Source organism: Ambystoma mexicanum, chromosome 11 (assembly GCF_040938575.1).
Source record: "Ambystoma mexicanum isolate Mex_15411 chromosome 11, UKY_AmexF1_1, whole genome shotgun sequence".
Lineage (NCBI taxonomy): Eukaryota > Metazoa > Chordata > Amphibia > Caudata > Ambystomatidae > Ambystoma > Ambystoma mexicanum.
This window is the reverse complement of record NC_090934.1, coordinates 545,744,955-545,764,184: the sequence shown is the minus strand read 5'-3', so window position 1 is coordinate 545,764,184 and position 19,230 is coordinate 545,744,955.

Here is a 19,230-nt window from a genome sequence, read left to right as displayed (position 1 = left end):
CCGGGATAGAGAAGTCGTTGCACAACTCTCCAGAGAAGGGTTGAGATAATATGGGGTAGCTCAAAGATCGCTATCTACCCAGACTATACTCCAACAGTCCAAAGAGCCAGGTACTCGTCCATACCCATAAAAGTGAGGCTAAGAAAACTGGGACTCAAATACGTGCTTCTATATCCTGCAAGACTCCAAATCCTCTATAAAGGCAAAGCACAATTTCTGGACAGCTTAGAAGCTGCTAACATGTGGATGGACCATAATGACCTGTCTAGCAAGAGCGACTCGGATCTGTAACGCACAAGGTGCATAGTAAATCCACAAAAAAACTGGGCGGCCTGGACTGAGGGCCTAAGCAATCACGCAAAAGACTGCAGTTGACAGCATTGAGCCCATATGCTGCACTTAACTCATCTCCAAATGGAATAATCTACTGCCACCTAGGTTATCCGGGCTCCCCTAGCTAAACAAGGAACATGAACCATTGCCGCTATTAATGTCCTCATACTATCGGTGTGAGCGGAATCCAGCCACTCACTGTTGGTCTTCTCCACCCGCCCAAAAGTTGTCAAAGGGCTCCAGCCCGTTTCTGGATCCTATACCTGGTACACAATGGCCAGAACAGGCCTTGAAGGTACAGGCTCACATGAACAACCTGGTGTTGTTGGGCATTATGTTCAAGTTCTGTTATTGTTGTTTTTTATGTTTAATCCATTCAGCACGACTCTTAGGGGGCCCTGTCTGGCAGACGAGATGGACACTGAAGGTTCTGACCTGGGGCATCTACAATATTCATGTCTGTGCCGGGACCCTGGGGAACTCTAAACTACGCTGGCAAAAGGCTGACTGAGACATGGCGGCAGAGTTACACCTAGAGGAAAGACACTTAAGCCACGGGAGGCCAGTGCAATGATGACCACCTTAAGACTAATGTCATGGAATGTGCAGGGCCTGGGTTCCTACCTCTGTAGAAATAGGGTGAAATCCTACATACAACGCAAAAAGACATCCATAGTGCTTGTCCAGGAGGCACACCTGCTTCCCGAGGGACAAGAGGTGCTACTGATCCGATGAAGCGGGACGGGATACAGGGCCACCGATTCTAAGTTTGCCAGGGCAGTGCTAACCTGGATTGACGGAACACTGCCTTTCCAGCTATTGGAAGTAGAAAGAGGTAAGGAAGGGAGATGTCTAATTGTCAGGCGGTATCTTGAGCATGGGGAAATTTCATAGTCAACTCATACTTTCCAAATCACAAAATGTCGGCACATGCAAACACTTTCAGTAAGCTTGTAGCAGCCAGAAGTGAGGGCTTTGTCCTGTGGAGTGGGGATTTTAACTGTGTAAGAAACCCTATGCTGGACAGATCGTCTCCTCCAAACGGCGGCCTCTCCCAGCTTCTACTGCCTTGAATACAATGCTAACAGACCTCGACCTCGTTGATGTATGGAGGGAAATGTACACTGATCGTAGAGGCTACTCTTATAATTCACCCCTCCTCCCCCAAGGTCTACACACAAATTGATTATTTCTTTCTGGATTCAGCGCATCTTCCAAAACTCACCAGTGTGGAATACATGGGCTACACAATGTTGGACCACTCCCCTCTGGTGATTGAGTGATTGAGTGGTGCCATGCATATCCTAGACCGCCTGTCCAGACGTGGCGCTTGCCTACCGGGGCACTAACTGAAATAGCCTTTTTAAAAGGTCACTATCAGACTTTCTACTTAATTTCCTCGAGAACAATGTTGGGAGCGTAAACAGTTTGGGAACCTATGCAACTGGTGACCAGCGGTGAGGTTATAGACAGTGCTGGGGGCATTCGCCGGGTATTGAGTGAGGTTGTAGAATCCACAGAAGATCAAATTAAAATGCTAGAGTCCCAACACCCAGGCCAACAGTCAACGGAGGAGAAGTTGGCTGAGGCACGATTCAGGTGTCGTGACGCCTGGGAGAGACTGTCTAAATTTGATTATACATCCCAGAGAGCCCGACCTCACATAGATGGAGACAGGCCTGGGAGACTATTGGCATGCCTAAGCAAACGGAAACATCCCAGACACGTTGCTCTACGACAAGTACGGGACACCATTGAGATCCCAACTAGCGATTAACGAGACCTTTGCCTCCTTCTATACACAATTGTACAAACATGATAATCCAGTCCCCCAAGAAGACCTGGGTGAGCTTTTCTCTCAGATCCATCTCCCAAGACTCTCTGATAGCCAATGAGACTCCCTGGGCCAGCCTATTACTATTGAAGAACTGGGTGAAGCCATAGCCTCCTTGCCCATTTGTAAAACCCTGGGCACAGACGGGCTTCCCTCCAAATTTTACAAGGTTTATACTACTACCCTGGCCCCAATACTTCAGAAAGTGTTTGTAGAAGCCTACGACATCGGCATACTCACAACAGGCATGAAGGAGACCTTGGTGATACCCATTCCCAAATCTGGGAAACCAATGGATAGGTGTGACTAGTACAGACCTCTGGGCATGCTAAACTGTGACATAAAGATACTCACAACAAAGTCTTCATAAAGTCATCACATCACTGGTGCATGCAGATCAGACAGGGTTCGTACCCGGTCACTGCACGGCCCTGAATCTTCGAAGACTCCAGCATATTGTTGACCAAACACACACCCGCAAATAACAATATGTGGTGGCATCCTTGGATGCCACTAAAGCCTTCGATTCGGTATACTTGGAATGGCTACTTGCATCGTTGCAAAATCTTGGGCTGGGTCTGAAATTAATTTGCTGGTTTAAATTCCTAAACACCTCCCCGGTGGCTAGACTGAAATCAGATAAACAAATATCCGGAGTATGGAACATACAGTGGGGTACCCATCAAGGCTGTCTGCTCTCGCAAATGTTGTACATACAGGACACGAAACCCATAGCAGCATTCCTGCGCCAGGAATTCCTGGTAGTGGGGATCCTGATAGGCAGCTCTAAACACTTAATATCGCTTTATGCGTACAATGCCCTGATCTACCATTGTGAGCCACTACAAAACCTCTGCATCCTTCTGGACATACTGGATAGATTTGCTGAGCTATCAGGGATCTTGCCTCTTCCCTCTGGCTGGTCTCTGCGAGGTGGAGATGGCCGCTCTACCCAATTTGGGACTCCCGTGGGACAATAAACCATTTAGATATCTAGGTATTCTGAATGCGCACACACCTATAGAAACGCACAACTACAACATGCTCAGGTGATGGGGGCCTTGAGAAATCCATGACCTTCTGGTCCAGAGTGCCGCTGTCAATTATGGGCAGAATCACCATTATTAAAATGATTGTACCCCCAAGGTTAATTTATGGCTACACAAATGTTCACCATTACATAGGGGTGGCTTTCTTTCGCCGTCTTGACTCGGTGATCAGGGACTTCATATGGGTCGCAGGTTGGCAGATGTGGAAACTACTCCAAACACGTAACCCGTACTCACCTAATGCACCGATAATCACTGATGTGTGTATGAACAGGGCAGACCAGGGTGCTGCTAAGTTTTGGGAGGGGTGGGGGTTTACACATGGGGGGACATGAACGAAAACAGCCAATTTAGAGACATAGATCATTTATCACAACAGTCGGGCGTGCCCTAGGGACAATTCCTGCAATACATGAGAGTAAGGGGAACCGCAAAATGCAAATGGGGAGGGTGGCTTGACAAACCGGAGGAGACAGGACTTCTGGCTCTAATCTATATGTTAGAAGATGGCTGCAGACCCGTAACTAGACTACATAGTCTCTTGCTGGAAGGAGTCAGCGTTATGGACCCCAACTTGAAATTGAAATGGGAGGTGGAAATGGGCTCTGTTATCGCTGACCCGGAATGTGAATGAACACTTGGCTTCCCCAGACATGTGTCTCGAAATGCTAGGTTCAAACTACTCCAAATGAATGTGCTTCATCATACGTACATGACCCCTAGCAGGATAGCTAAATTGAACAGAGAGGCACAAACCCAGTGTCCCCTGTGAAATATTTTTATCCATGCCAATGCGCCACACTGCACTCCTTTGTCAATGGGGAAAGAAAACTGCCAAAAAGAGAGGCGATAACACCCGTGCGCACTAAATCTGCAAAGTTGTGCATAGTTCACAAACCACAATAGAGATGCACACCCTGCCAAACACACAGGCAAAGTTGGTGTGAAAACAGGAATCACTGCTGTCATCTGTCAGCTGTCACCTGAAACAAGGCCACAGAAGGGCTAATCTGAAAATGCCCTTAAAATTTTTTGTCATTTTCCCAGAAAATGATGTAAAGGAAAGTGTGCTGAAATCATGGATTTTCCAGGCAGTCAGAGGAATCCAGGCATTACTGTGTGACAGCTGCCTAAGGAAATTGGCTGTCAAACCCAGTTTAAATGTGTTTTCTTTTTCCTGAGGAAGTGAAAAATCTGCCTGTTTAAAGCATTTTTCTGTGAAGGGCTTAATTCCTTTAAAATGTCAAAATCCATTATAATCTCTGTGCATTTTATATCTTTTTTAAAAAAAAAGATTGTAGGTGAATTTTACAGGAACTCAGTCTGGAGCTAATCAACTATTTAATTCTGATCTGACAGTGCCTGGCCTGGGAAAGTTGACGTCTCAGCTTGACACTCCATTGCTACAGGAAGACTTAAGTGATGCTAATGGCTCCCGCATAATGACAACAAGCAGTACAATGGGACCTCAGTAGACTTTCGTTTGGGGCTGAGCCAAAGAACAAAGGACAGGCTGAGCATTGACCTCTGCTGGGAGGGGCAGGAACTTCCCTCCAGGAAGGGAACACACCCGCCTTGATCAAAAAACTGGGCAGCTGCTACCTGAAAAGGGGAGGTTACAAAGGAGGACTTTGATGTTAAATCCTTTTGTTTGATTAAAGTTTAGAACTCTTTAACTGAGCAACCTAAAGAGGAACAAATCTGAAAATTGGTAGACATTAAACTAATTTCAGCCTGGTGATTTCAAGACATTGATGAAACTTGTACCATTTATGGAACCAAAGTTATGAAAAATGTCTTATGTAGCAGAATGATCAACGTTGCAAACCTAAATTTGTATGTATACAATCCACTGATCAGCGCCCAGAGATGTACCGAATTAGAAATGATTAATCCAAACTGTTATAGTTAAAATTCATAAAAATCCGTACAATGACCAAAACAGCTTGCACAAAGATGGGGAGTGAATGTGAATGTAGACAATCGAATATAAAATATGTGTCCAATTTTATTAGGGTACATAATGTTAGAAATGTACATGTGTGAAAAAGTTAGGTTTTTGGTAAAAATCAATGTGGGAGTTCCTAAATCCTGTCATAAGGATGACAGCTCTGTTCAGACCGCCAACCAGGACAAAGCATGCGCCTGCAGCCACTCACAGCCCTGGGGGTGTGTTTTTGAAGTTCTGCCCACACCATAAACTTTGTAATGTATAAATATAGGAGTTTCACTACACATAAGGAAACACTGCCTCCAGAACCCATCCAGATGTCCGCACCGCACCTTATTCCAGAACTTTGCATCTTTTAGCTGACTCCACAATTCGTTGAAGATCCAGATTTCTTTGCAGAATCCAGACTTTAGCATTGCAGAACTCTTGCTAGCTTAACCCAATTGCTAACCTCCAAAACTTAAAAGAATAATTCTGATTCAGCTTGGCTTACTACCATTAAGGCTTGCCGGCTGAAACTTGCATCCTGCTATCTACCGTGTCCGGTAATCAGAAGGGGCCCTTCCAAATCCATTCTGAGGTGCAGTCCAAAATTGACCAGAACCGCGCCGCTGATCTGATCGCTCCAGAGGTGCCCTGCTGCCAGTAAACCTGATCCACCCTATGACCAGAACCAGACGGTCCAATTTAATAATAAAGGACTGTAAGTATGAATAGGAAGAACAGTGACCGATAGCATCTCTGCATTGTGTTATCCCAATCTCAACCCATCCCATCTTTAATTCAGAACCCTAGTATTGTTAGAATCCTTCTTGCGCTGATTGTCTCACCTGTGTTACAAACCATAACTCCTTCGTGATTTTGAATAACTAAAGTAAATTCCAGAAATCGAGTATCCACCACGGACTGGTTGCGCTGGCCACGTAGCTGTGAAGTTTCATGTCGCGGAACAGTGTACTTGAACCATTTTTCTCCAATACCGCATAGTAAATGTTTGCTGCGAATTTGCAATTTAGCCAATGTTACATGTGTCTTTTTCCCATTTCAAATTGCTTCTTCTATCCCATTCTGATCTCAAGTGTGCATTGTTGTTTATGTTATAGCTCATGTGTGTTAGTACTTGTTTAGAGTTGCTTTCCTTAGAACTTTTCTCCATTTAAGCATTTTTGCACCGTTTTGCATTATTTTACAAAGCCATTCTCACCTGAAAGTTTAAAAGTGTCATTTGCCAATAACGGTTTTCTTCTCTTGTTTGGGGAGGGAAGATCACCTATACACTCTAGAACTTGTCTTTCATTCCTGAATACCTGCTGATTACTCACATTGGTGTAGGATAGTGCATTTGTATTTAAACAAAACTTTGCAGGGGGAACAATTAACCTAAACGCCATCTATGCACAAAGCAAAACTGTTCTTTTTCCTGTGTTTCTATTCTGCATTAGTATAAGTGATTGCAATTGCTTTGCTTATTTATGAATTGTATTGTCACCCTCTGGGTGATTGCTGCCCCATACATAGATATTAAACTTATGTGTGATTTGAATATTAAATAAATAAATACATCTTTACCTTTACAAACTAGCCTGATTCCAGGTTCAGTGTGACCTGGGGGGTATTTTGAGATGGGTGTGATATGAGTGGTAGATCATTCAGCACATTGAACTTATAGACAAAAATGAATAAAGGTTTCATTGCGCGCTACATGCTCGGCGAGACCTGGGTGAGTGCCTGATTGAAAACCCTTACAGTCCTTATACATCCTCGGGGCCCCTGACCTACTACACCCAAAAGCCCAGCTTCTGTCTACCCTCAGCACTTGCCTTGGCACTCCCTCCACCTTGGAGTCTCGCACTTACACTCAACACAGCTCAAAAATAGGCAAAGCAACTGAATTCACTTATACTGATGCATAATAGAAAAACAGGAAAAACTGTGTTGCTTTGTGCACAGATGGCAATTAGGTTAATAGTTCCACCTGCAAAGTTTTGTTTAAATAAAAATGAGCAATCCTACACCAATGTGAGTAACCAGCAGGTATTCAGGAATGAAAGACAAGTTCTAGAGTGTATAGGCAATCTTCCCTCCCCAAACAAGAAAGAAAACCGTTTTGCCATTTTAATCAGGAAACAGAAACACTTTGCAACTGGGTTTGACAGCTAATTTTCTGATGCAGCTGTCAGGCAGGGAGGCCTGGATTCCTCTGACTGCCTGGAGAATCCATGATTTCAGCACACTTTCCTTTCAATAATTTACTGGGGTAAATGACTGCATTTAGCGCCAAAACAGCACTTGGAAGATTGCCTTTAATTAGTAAGCTGTATTGAAGGGCATTTCCGTATTTTAGCCCACTTCTTTGACATTGATTCAAGTGACAGGTGACAGATGACAGATGACAGCAGTGATTCCTGTTTTTACACCAACTTTGCCTGTGTGTGTGGCAGGTTGTGCAGCTCTTTTGTGGATTATGCACCATGCGCAATTTTTCAGATTTGGCGTGCACGGGGGTTATCGCTTCCATTTTTGGCAGTTTTCTTTCCCATTGGCAAAGGGGTGCAGTGTGGCGCATTGGTATGGATAAAAATATTCCACAGACCCCCCCCCGACTCCAGCATGATGTCCAGTCGAGTTGGTCAAGTGGGATTATTTTTCTTTTGGTCCAGGTGAAGAACTCTGGTTGTTTCCCCCTCTAGCGATGGATGCGACATGCTCTCCTTGCTGGTTCTGGTTGGAAGAGTGGAGAGACACACCGGGCTCTTGGTTCCTTTTTTTCCGGTTCCCAAGGAGTCCTCCTTGGTGATTAGGTGGTTCTTAGTTCCAATGCTAGAAAACAGAACATAGCAAGGTTATGGACATTTCCCCACTACTACTCCCTGAGGGGTGTAGTGGGGCAGATGCATGCATTGAATACAAGTTACAATATTCCCCGCCTATATTTAATACTGGTCTTAACCCTGTTTCCTTGTGCATACTCAATGAACATTTAATAATTATTTTTATGTCTCCGGATTTCCCCCTTCTGGATTTCCAGTCGGCTCCACTATTTGCCGCAAAGTATGCCTGGGATGACAACTCTTTTGCTGGTTTATGTGGACCCACTTGTCTTCCCCCTCTGTCAAATTGCCCTTGGGGATGCTGATTCTGTAGGCGACTGGTAAGATTCTGTCCACAATTTCAAAAGGACCCTGCAAACTTGGGAGGAATTTGCGCTCTTTGGCTTGGTTCCTTTGGAAATTGTACAAGTAGACCTGGTCTCCTACTTGATATTCCTTTTTAGTTGTCTTAAGGTCATAGTGGGTCTTCAGACTGTCCGCAGATCTTTCTAGATTCCGCTGAGCATACGCAAAAGCATGTTGAAGGTGTTTTCTCAGATTCTCAAAATACTCATGAGTTGCAGAGGCATTTATCAAGGTCTGCTCTTGAGTTCTGTAGAGCAGATGATGGAGTAGCACCATCCTTCGGCAAGCCATCAGCTAAAATGGAGACATTTTTGTTGCAGAAGAAGGGGTAGATCTGATGGCCATCAGGACCAGGGGTAATCGCATATCCCAGAATCTGCTACAAACTTTTTTAATATGCTCACAATAGTTTTATTGTACCCCTCAACTCAACCACTAGAGGACTGTCGGTATGCAATGTGTAATTTCCTTTTTACCCCAAGTATCTCCCACGTCTTGGTCATCACTTCGTTAGTTAAGTGGCTACCTCGGACTGACTCAATCCTTTGGGGTAGACCAAAACGCGAGAAGATGTGATTGATCATCAGGGCAGCTGCTGTTTCTGCCATGCAATTTGGGGCCGGGAGACAGTCCACCCATTTAGTAAACAAGCATGTTACAGTTAACATGTAGTTGCTCGCCCTAGAGGAGCGAATCATGGGCCCGATGAAATTGACTTGCAAATCTGACCAAGGCAGTGTCATCCCCCTCTTTTGGAGGGGAGCACGGTGTGTGAGTGATGTTGGCTGAAATTGTGCACACACAAGACACCCCTTCAAGTATTGGTCGAGGTCCTGCCCCATGTGTGGCCAGTATGCAACCTCTTGCAAGATTTCTAATGTTGTATGAAACCCCTGATGACCGGCTGTGACCACATCATGGGCGTGACTTAGCATCAGGCTTTGGAATGAGGTAGGGAGCACCCACTGGTAATGGCCGGATATGGATCTCCTCACCAACAAACCATCTTGGATTCGGAAAATTTTGGGACATTTCATCAACACTCTGAGGTCCTCTTTCCCAATGCAATCAGTATCCGTCAGGGGAAACTTCTGAGGGTCCTCAATGTGTTAATAAAACTTACCTATTATTGGATCCCCTTTCTGAGCCATAATCAAATCAGCATCTGGGGTCTCTTTACTCCACTGGGCAGTTGAGAGTTCATTGTGAGCATTTGTCTGGGACCTAGTGATAGCAGTCACCTGGATTTCCTCCAACAGGGACTCGATTTCAAGTAGATCCCCTTGTATGGCTCCAGGTTTTGGCCATCTGATCAGCTAGGTCATTTCCCGTTTTGTCTGGTCATTCTACTTTAGAATGGCCCTTGATCTTTTTCCAGTAGATGGTCATCCCACTAGAGGTGACCAGATCATCAATATTCTGTATTAGTGTTCCATGTTTTAGTGGTTTATTGTTAGCACATAGCGTGCCTATGGTTTTCCAATTCACCAAGTGCTCCACAAACCCGTTCAGTACATAATCTGAATCAGTGATCATGACCAGTTCATGGAGTTGGTGTTGGACAGCAGTGAGGATGGCTTCATGCACAGCTCTGCTATGTGACTACTACCAGGACCGATTTTGTACCAAGTGGAGGGTTCTAGGGCATCATTCACCCATGCATTCCCCAAGCTGGCCACAAGTTCCTTTTCTCTGTTGTTGTCAACATGGTAGGAGCACCCATCCACATAGACGGTGGGCATTCCCTCACACTTGTCTTCTTCATAGACCTTGTGTGGGGAATTAAGATATGCCTCCATGTTGTCCTTGATTTTAAGACTTTCGTCCTTGAGACAGTTTTCTCTGGCACAATCATACAAGTCAGCCAGAACTTGCGTGAGGGGACTCTTCTTGTTTTGGCCGTATCTGATCTCCACAGGAAAGCCTTGCATTGACAGAATCCAGGAAGTAATTCAGGAATTACTCACATTTCTGGCCCGGATTCTGTCACTTTGAGGATATTGCAGAGGCTGGTGTGGAGTCTCCACTATGAAGTGTTCCCCCTGGATGAACGGGCGGTAATTCTGCAATGCCCATACTGTTGCCAGGAGTGCCTTCTCACAATCATTGATTTTTTTCTCCACAGAGGATAAAGTCATACTCGCCTAGGAGATGACTTTATTGACCTTGTCATGCTTTTGTTACAATACTGCTGTCAAGCATGTATTTGAGAACCCTGTCTCCAAGAAGAACTCCTTGTTTTTGCCAGGGTAAGCTAGGCAAGGCGCTTGTGAGAGGCTTCTTTTGAGTTGTCTTACTGCCTCGGCTTGTTCTGGACCCCACTCCCACTTGACCCCCCCTTCAACCGATGGATCAGGGGTCTTGTGATCTCTGAGTAATCCTCAATGAACTTTCAGCTGTAATTAGTCAGTCCAAGGAGGCTCCTTAGCTCCTGCAGAATTGTGGGGTCTTTTATTTTCTGGAGTCCTTCTACTTTCTTTTCTTGGGGACAGAGACCCTCAGGAGTTATTTCATGCCCCAAGAAGTTGACACGGGGCCTGCACCACTGTGCCTTTTGGAAAGAGAGTTTTGCTCTGGCAGCCCTCAACTGTGTCAGAACATAACGGATCTCTGCTATGTGTTCCTCCACGGTTGAGGTTTTGATTAGAACATCATCTACATAGGCCAGGTTACCCCTTTAACCCAAGTCGGGCATGGCCTTATGCAAAAAGATATTAAATTCATTGCCGGAGTTGATGTATCCGAAGGGAGTCTGGGTCCAAGTGTACTGCTGCCCCCTGAAGGTAAAGGCCAGCTTGTATTGGTCCTGCCTACTGACAAGTACAGTTCAGTACCCATTGGTCAGGTCAATGGCAGTGTATACCTTAGACCCGTGGATCTTTGCCAGCCCTTGGTCAATGTAGGGAAGAGGCCATCAGGAAGTGTGGACCCATTTGTTTAGCTCCCTCAGGTCAGCACAGAGTCTCCACTGGCCGTTCGGTTTCAAAATCCCCAGCACCGGATTATTGAAGGTGCTGTGGACTGGACAAATTATCCCATGGGACTCAAGGTTTTTCATTATTTCCGTGAGGGACTCCATGGAAGCGAGAGGCAAGCGGTACTGCTTCACAAACACTGGAGTCATAGCAGGGTCCATGGGAATTGTTGTTGTATGGATTTCGGTGTGACCACAGTCATATGAGTCCACCACAAATAGATCTTGAAAATCTAAGAAAACTTGTTTCAATTTTTGCTTTTGCTCCAGGTCTTACAGGCCTCAGTTAGGTTGACTCTCTCTTCAACCATCTGCCGGAAGCCTGCAAAGACTTCTGGTTTGTCTATCTCTGCCTTCTTCAGCTGGGTGGAGAAGTCCCTGGTTAAAGTACTGACTTGGACTGATGGCTTCAGGTGGGGAAGGCAGTCCTGGTGGACTTGAAAGATCACTTCATCCCTCCTGAAGTCACAGATCACATCTTCCTTACCATAAGGGCAGGAACAGTACACCAGGAAAATCCCACCAAGCCGGGTGAAGATCCTGTCAGGTGTTGTGTCATTGTCGCTATCACTGCCAAAACAGTCATTGGGGATTGGTCCTATCAGTTCATTACCTAAATCTATGGAAAAATGGTGGCCATCAACCGCCATTCCAATAATGGTGCAGCTCTCTCCTTTGGTTTTGGTGAACAGACCCATGGGTATACCCTTATGGCACCCATGGGTAGGGATGCAACCCTGTGCCCTTAGTGTATGTTTTTGGGCACCTGTGTGTAACCCACAGAGCAGGGTATGGGCTGGTGGCAGCTCCGTGCTGAATTGACTGGTGCCCTGAGCATCCTCCATTTGGGATGCACAGGCCCTGTCATTGGAATCGGATGGATGGTCTCTTGCGTTCTATCGCCTGTTACCTTGATCTTCCCGAATCCCGGGAAGCCCTGACTCTGTCCCTTCCCCCTGACTGGCTGTTGGGTGTAAGTTCCATATACGGAAGTGTGGGGAAGTGCTGACCAGACTGGCTGGAGCCTTCCCAATGACCGTAGGTTGTGGGTACGCCTGTGGGTGGGACCTGGGTGAATGGAGTGTGTGACGAATATGCATTCTATGTTTTGGGTGTCTAGTATCTGGTGTTTGACACAGTGACTGAGACAGCCCTGCCCGAAACCGGTATGAATGCAGTGTGGATTGTTGAATGGCTCGGTACTTGTTCCAATACACATAACTTGTTGTGAGTGTCTGGAAGTGAATGGCCTGAACGCACTGTGTGCCTGATTGGCTGTCTGCCTGCCTGAATGCCCTTAGTCATGATTGGATGCTTGAGTATGACCCAGAGGAATGAATGGGAGATCAACAGTATATCTGGGGACCACTCACTGCTAGGAATCGTGTTCAGAAGCTGAAGTCCACTATGACGAGTAACTGGAGTAAATGAAGCTGGACCTTGAAACCCTGCTGGACGAGAAGAATTGCTGTTGCTCTCCTTCACAATCTGAAAGCTGCTGTGCCTCCAAGGACTGACCCAGAGAGGACCTGGTAAGGCACCCTCTTCCCGAGCTATGAGGGACCATCGTGCACCAGCAAATCTTTGCCAAAGCTCCCTGGTAGACAGACCTTCGACAGGCTGCCGACCCGAGACGGGGACCGCCACGAAATCACAAGGAGAAGCGCCCGGACTGTTGTCCGCCACTGTTGACGACTGCCGTCGCCGACTGGAGGCGCTGTGCTCCCGTTTGCCTAAGAACTTTCCAATCCAAGGACGCTCTCGTCCGCATCGTCTCCACTATCCTGCTGGAGAAAGCCTGATCGTCGACGCGCCGAGGAGCATCCGCCAGTGGGTTTCCCGCCACCGAATGACCACAGAGACGCCGACGACTCGACGCCCTTGCTGGGCCACAGTTCTTCAAACTATTTGCGGTCCAGAACTATCGACACCGAGGTGCCCCGCACGCCTCTTCCTTGCAGGACGTTTACATTTCACCATCAACGAGCACTTCTAGGAAAGGCACGGCCACTTCACCATTGTAGCTCGATCTGTTCTCCGTCGCACGTTCGACGACCCGTGACTCCTGCCTTAAAGGAAGGGCACTCAAGAAGGGCCATTGATTCCCCAACGAGGAACGCTACAACGCCAGGTACATTGGGGTTGCAGAACTATTGGGAAGTCTAGTGTGAACAATATATGGACTGGGCTTGTGATGCATCTTTGCTTTACAGGTTGCCCAGGTGGGGGGATCTCCACACAGAACTGTGTCTAGGTAGCGGGACCAGCATTCTGCCAATTGTTCAACCATCTTGCTTTCCTTCCTCTCTCTACTGCTGGTTTCCTCTTTATTGATCTGTGTGGTATTATGACCGTATAGTTGATGCACTTTAATGAGATCTAATAATCCTTGTGGTACCACTTTAGAACTGTATATATTTACCATTGTTGATTTTCGGAGCACAAAGTGCATTATCATGATATTGTATATGACGTTTGAATATTAATTATATAAAGACTGTGTTTTAACGTATCCAGTGTGCAAACATTCCTTTGTGGGTGCTAGGGGACTACACTGTACTTAAGAACCAGCCTGCATCACCTCCTGAGAAGCTAGGCCTTGATTGCTCAACCACGTACCAATAATAGAGAATCTTGGCTGGGGTCCTCTGTGCCTCTCCTCTACCATATAGAGAGCATAAGTACAGACACCCCCCTCTGGTGTCTTTACAGTGATACTCCTAAGGTTGCTGTTATCTGCCACTATTGGAATGGTGTCATGTTCTGTATTGACTAGTGGTGTAGGGTTTAACCCAAACCCCTGCTGTTGGAAATGGGCTTTGAGGTGAACATATGTGCCAGGATTTTGCAGTTTCTGTCCTCTTTTAATTTTTACTTCAAGTGTGAATTGTCGGGTCCGTTCTGGGATGGTGACTTCCACTCCAATCTGAACTTCAACTGCATACGGTAGCAATTGAGCTGACTGAAATGCTTCCTGTGGGTCATCAAAGTCTATGGGATTACCCGCTAATCGGGACCAGGCTTTGAAGTTTATTAGGTCCGAACTAATGGCAAAGCGATTGAGAATATCACTGCCTAAATGAAGTGCAGCAGGGACATCTCGCACGACCCAACAATTAGGGACTATGCCCTTGTTGCCTATGGAAATTTTGAGCATACATCTGCTAGGCAGGAGATGTTTGGAATTGGGTGTTTTCAGGTCCATTTCCCATTTGTCTATCAATTTAAATGTGGGAATGGCTTTTGGGAGTTTTCAGAACATGGCTTCACTGATGAAGCTCTTACCGCTGTTCACACACACTCGGGCGAGAACAGAGCCCTTCCCCCCATTTAACTGAATAGGGATGAACAACTCTTCTCCAATTTTCTGAATGTCAGCCAAGATTTGAGCTGATTTCTCATCATTTTGGACTATATAAGTGGGATTTTCTGATTGTGAATTGGTATAGAATTTCAGAGTATTTCCTTCCAGTGTGAAATGCCACTTGAGACTGGAATGAAGGTTGATTTTCATAAATAGAGAGGACTTCCCATCACCAGTGTGTTGTCCTACTGCAATTACTGTCACGTCAGGGATTTGGTTGTTTTGAAAATGGAATTCAATTTGGTCAGGTTTTTGTTCAACCATGTGGCATGTGCCATTTAGACTAACATGGTTGAAGCTATGTTTTAATTTTATTGGTCGGTTAGTCTGGGTCCAGAGGACCTTGCTTACACAATCTATTAGGGGAGATAAACTACACAGGATGTAATTCGCTTGTAACCATGGTGTGCCCTCTGGAGTCACAACTATGACCGGGTGTTTCACCTTGTGTCGCCCAATTTTAATGTCTAAATCTGCAGTCCCCTCGACAGGAATTTTATTCCCATCGAAGTTCTGAAGTTGTCCAGGAAGAGGGCTGAGAGGGATCTGGTATCTCTCCCCCTCTTCCTGAATTCGTTTGATCAAAGGCCCTTTTTGAAAGAAGGCAACCTGTGCCAAAAATGTACATTGCCCCTGTATTTGTACCGGGGCATAACATCTTCCCTCCTTTTCCTCAAGGGGGCAAAGATAATATGCATTTTGGGCCAGTTGGTGGGTTAATTTCTTTACTCTTGATTCTGACACAGGGGTAGTTTGGGCAAGATTCTGTTTGGGAGCTTTGGAATCTGTAAGAAAAAGGTGACAGTTGGATATTGGGTAAGTTTTGGGCTCCCCTGGTTCTGATTCTGGGCTGCCCCCCCCCCCCGACTTGTGGGGGCAGTCACCAGAATTGGTTTGGGCAAGGTGATTTTCTGGCTTGTTCTTCTGGGGTTCAATGATGGGCGATTTTAACTCAGCCCCCACATTTACCCAGTCTTGATTAGGATCTCTTGGGACCCATTATTCTTTTGGAGAAGTTCCCCCATCTATGAAGGAGAAGATCCTTTTCACAGAGTCCTCTAAGGACCCCCCTCCTTCAATTGGAAGACTCTAACCTCCTTGTCAGGACCAAAGCCAAGACCAAACCAAGACAAGGGGTGCAGAGGGGCATGGTGGGGGCTGTGATGCACGTACAAGTTGGATCCAGAAAGCTGTATCCATTTAAAAGGCTGCTGTGCCCCTTTTGCAGAAAAGCAGCCTTCAAAAACTACAGCTCCCAGCAGAAGCAGTCTCCTGCCTACAACTCCCAGCATGCTCGGGGGCGCCACGGGCCAATCAGGAGTCCAGCAGGGTGTGGCACATCAACGCGCATGCGCAAGCCCCGAGGCACGGGGCTTGCGCTTGAGACTTCGGAAGGAGAGGACGTGCAAAGCCCAGCTCCTCCAGAATCAGTCGCGAGGGGCCCCGCCCCGCCGGAAAAGCAGTTCGGCCCCTCGCTCCTGCAAGATAAGTCTTTAACCCATCTTGGGGGATCAGAGGGATCGGGGGAGAAGCGCAGGGGGCTTTAGCCCGCAAATTCCTAGCCCGTGCGCCTACAGGAAAGATAAGTGGGCGTGTCCTAGGCGCGTCGCTAATCCGCGCTTGCATTCGTAGTGGGGAACTGAACCGTACCGTGTGTTCCCGCCTCCTGGAACCAGGGAAAACTCGGCGCACGGGAGGCGAAAACACATGGGCAAAAGTTACCGCGGCGGTCTGAAGGAAGACCCCTGTGGGAATTAACACTGGCATACTTTCCACATCAGGAACAAGTGGAAAAGCCCCAAAGAGTGGCAAACTTTGGCACACTCTAAAGCCCGTGATTTGAGCCCGGGTGGCAGCTAGAATGTTGTGTGTTTGTGCGTGTGAGGAATGAATGAGAAGGTTATGGGAATGCAGAGGCAACACCCTAACTTGTGTTATTTCTTTTAGCTTCTTGGACCAGCACTGAACACTACGGACCTGCCACAAGACTTGACGGCTTCATCATGGACAGGACACTGAAACCCAGAGCTAAGTTTGCATGCCAAGAAATGCTAATTAGTTGTGGACAGAATTAGGTGCATGGTTTAGACTTGTACGTTATTGAGCAGTGAGGGGGCCTAAGTCTGACTATGTGGAGGTGGTGTGCAAATAACTACTTGGTACCAAGTACAATCTAAAGTGTGCAACAATCAACCCTTCCATTCCCCGTCCTATCCACAACCTCTAGCCAAACCTCAATCCGGTTTCCCTAAAATCCCCCAACCTATCCAATCAACGAGACCCTAACCCTCCTTCCCTGCTCTGGTCCGGGTAGCCTGCGTAAGCTTCGACTTGCAGGCTCCACGACCATAGTGGGGGTGGTTGGTACTGCGTCGCTCCTGCGCCTAGGACCAGAGTGTTCTGACAGAAGCGCAAGCCCACGTATTTTCCAGGCGCCTGAGCGGCACAGCCAACCCTCACAACAAGTCATGGAAGAGATTGCTAAAGCCTTGCAGGATTTGCAAGGGGAGTTAGCCGCATCCAGGCAAGAATATGCAACTTTGTCCGCGCAGGTGCGGAATCTAGCTGCCCAAGCATCGCCCTTACCTGGTCAACCGTCTACCCCGGTACAGGTACATGTAACCCCGGAAGCCATAGTTCCCCTTGCACCTCCAGAGCGATATGCAGGGGACCCGCAAAGATTCTCTACGTTTTTGACCCAATGTCGTCTCCACTTTCTCACCAAGGCATCAGCCTTTCGGTCTGCTCAAGCACGTACAGCCTTCGTGATATCGTACCTTACAGGGGACGCCGCCTCTTGGGCGAATCCTTTGGTTCAAAAGGACGATGCTGTCCTGTATGACTGGGATGAGTTTCTAGGGGAATTTGAGAAGATCTTTAATCGACAGGCAGCCACCCTCTGCAAGGATCGGGAACTGCTGAGTTTAAGGCAAGGCAATAGGGAACTGGTGACTTATGTCACGCAGTTCAACCGGCTAGTAGCAGAAGCCGAATGGCCCAGAGAAAAGAGGATGTCCCTATTTTATCAGGGGTTAAAAGACGAGTTAAAAGATCTTATAGCTCAGGTTGATCCACAGCCAAGAGAGTGTTCGGATATGATCAACTTAGCCTTGCGTCTTGACCACCGCTTGGCGGAAAGGCGAGGCGACAAGAGAAGAGGAGAATCTCGTCCTGTACCACGGTTAGACCAGTTTAAAGGATCTCGTGGGACGCTGGACAAATCTGAGGGGGATGAGCCGATGCAAATCGGCTCCATCCGGGGCCCCCTAACAAAAGAAGAGAAAGAGCAGAGAAGAAAAGACGGGGTCTGCATGTATTGCGGTAAGGCTGGGCATTTCGTTCGCGAATGCCCCGCCAAACCAAAAACCCAGGGAAACGCCTTGGCTCGTCGGTAGTGGGGGTCACCCGGCCGAGCCTAGTCAGCAGGGCCCCAGTTGCAGGCTATTCGAATCATGGCCCCTATATCACTCAGAAGGGTTGCTTAGAGTTCTTGACAAAGAGGAAACAGGTTACACTGCTAATCGACTCGGGTGCAACTGGTAATTTCATCGATGCCCAGTTTGTGGGTACTTTAGGAATTCCGGTGCAATGTAAACCTACTTCAGAACTGGTACATGCAGTTGACGGTACCCCCCTTAGTTCAGGTCCCGTTACCCATAGTACCTGTGTTATAATCCTTCGGTGTGGAGATGGGCATACAGAAAAGATTGCCTTTGACATTATTGCCGCCCCGCAATTTGGGCTTATCCTGGGTTTGCCATGGTTAAAGAAGCATGACCCTCACATTCAATGGACCTCAGGATCGATAGACCTGAATTCTCCATATTGCAAAGAACATTGCTTAAAAAAGGCTTTGCCGGACATACGCTCCATCTGCATTGCTAACAGTCAACCAGAGGTACGTCCTGAAGATCTGCCCCAAGAGTATGCCGACTTTGCGGATGTGTTTAATAAACAGGCTGCTGAGTCTTTACCTCCACACCGGCCCTTCGATTGCCGGATAGACCTGGAGCCAGGAGCGGTATTGCCATGCAGCCGCATCTACGCTTTGACCGAGGCTGAGAATGACCACCTCCGGGAATACATAGCATCAAACCTTAAGAGTGGTTTTATTCGGCACTCTAATTCTCCGGTTTCGTCACCTCTGTTCTTCGTACCGAAGAAGTCTGGGGAGCTCCGGACTTGTATTGATTACCGCGGAGTGAACCGGATAACCATTAAAAACCGTTATCCGCTCCCTTTAATCCCAGTACTTCTAGACCAAGTCAGGGATGCGGTCATCTATACCAAGTTGGACCTTCGAGGCGCATACCACTTGGTACGGGTACGTGAAGGAGACGAGTGGAAGACCGCCTTCCGAACCAAGTTCGGATTGTATGAATATCAGGTCATGCCATTCGGCCTCTGTAACGCCCCCGCCGCTTTTCAACATTTCCTGGATGAGGTACTTCGAGAATATTTAGATGTATGTGCTGTTGTGTACATTGACGACATCCTCATCTATTCCAGTAGTCTCCAGGAACATGTCCGACATGTTCGTGCGGTGTTG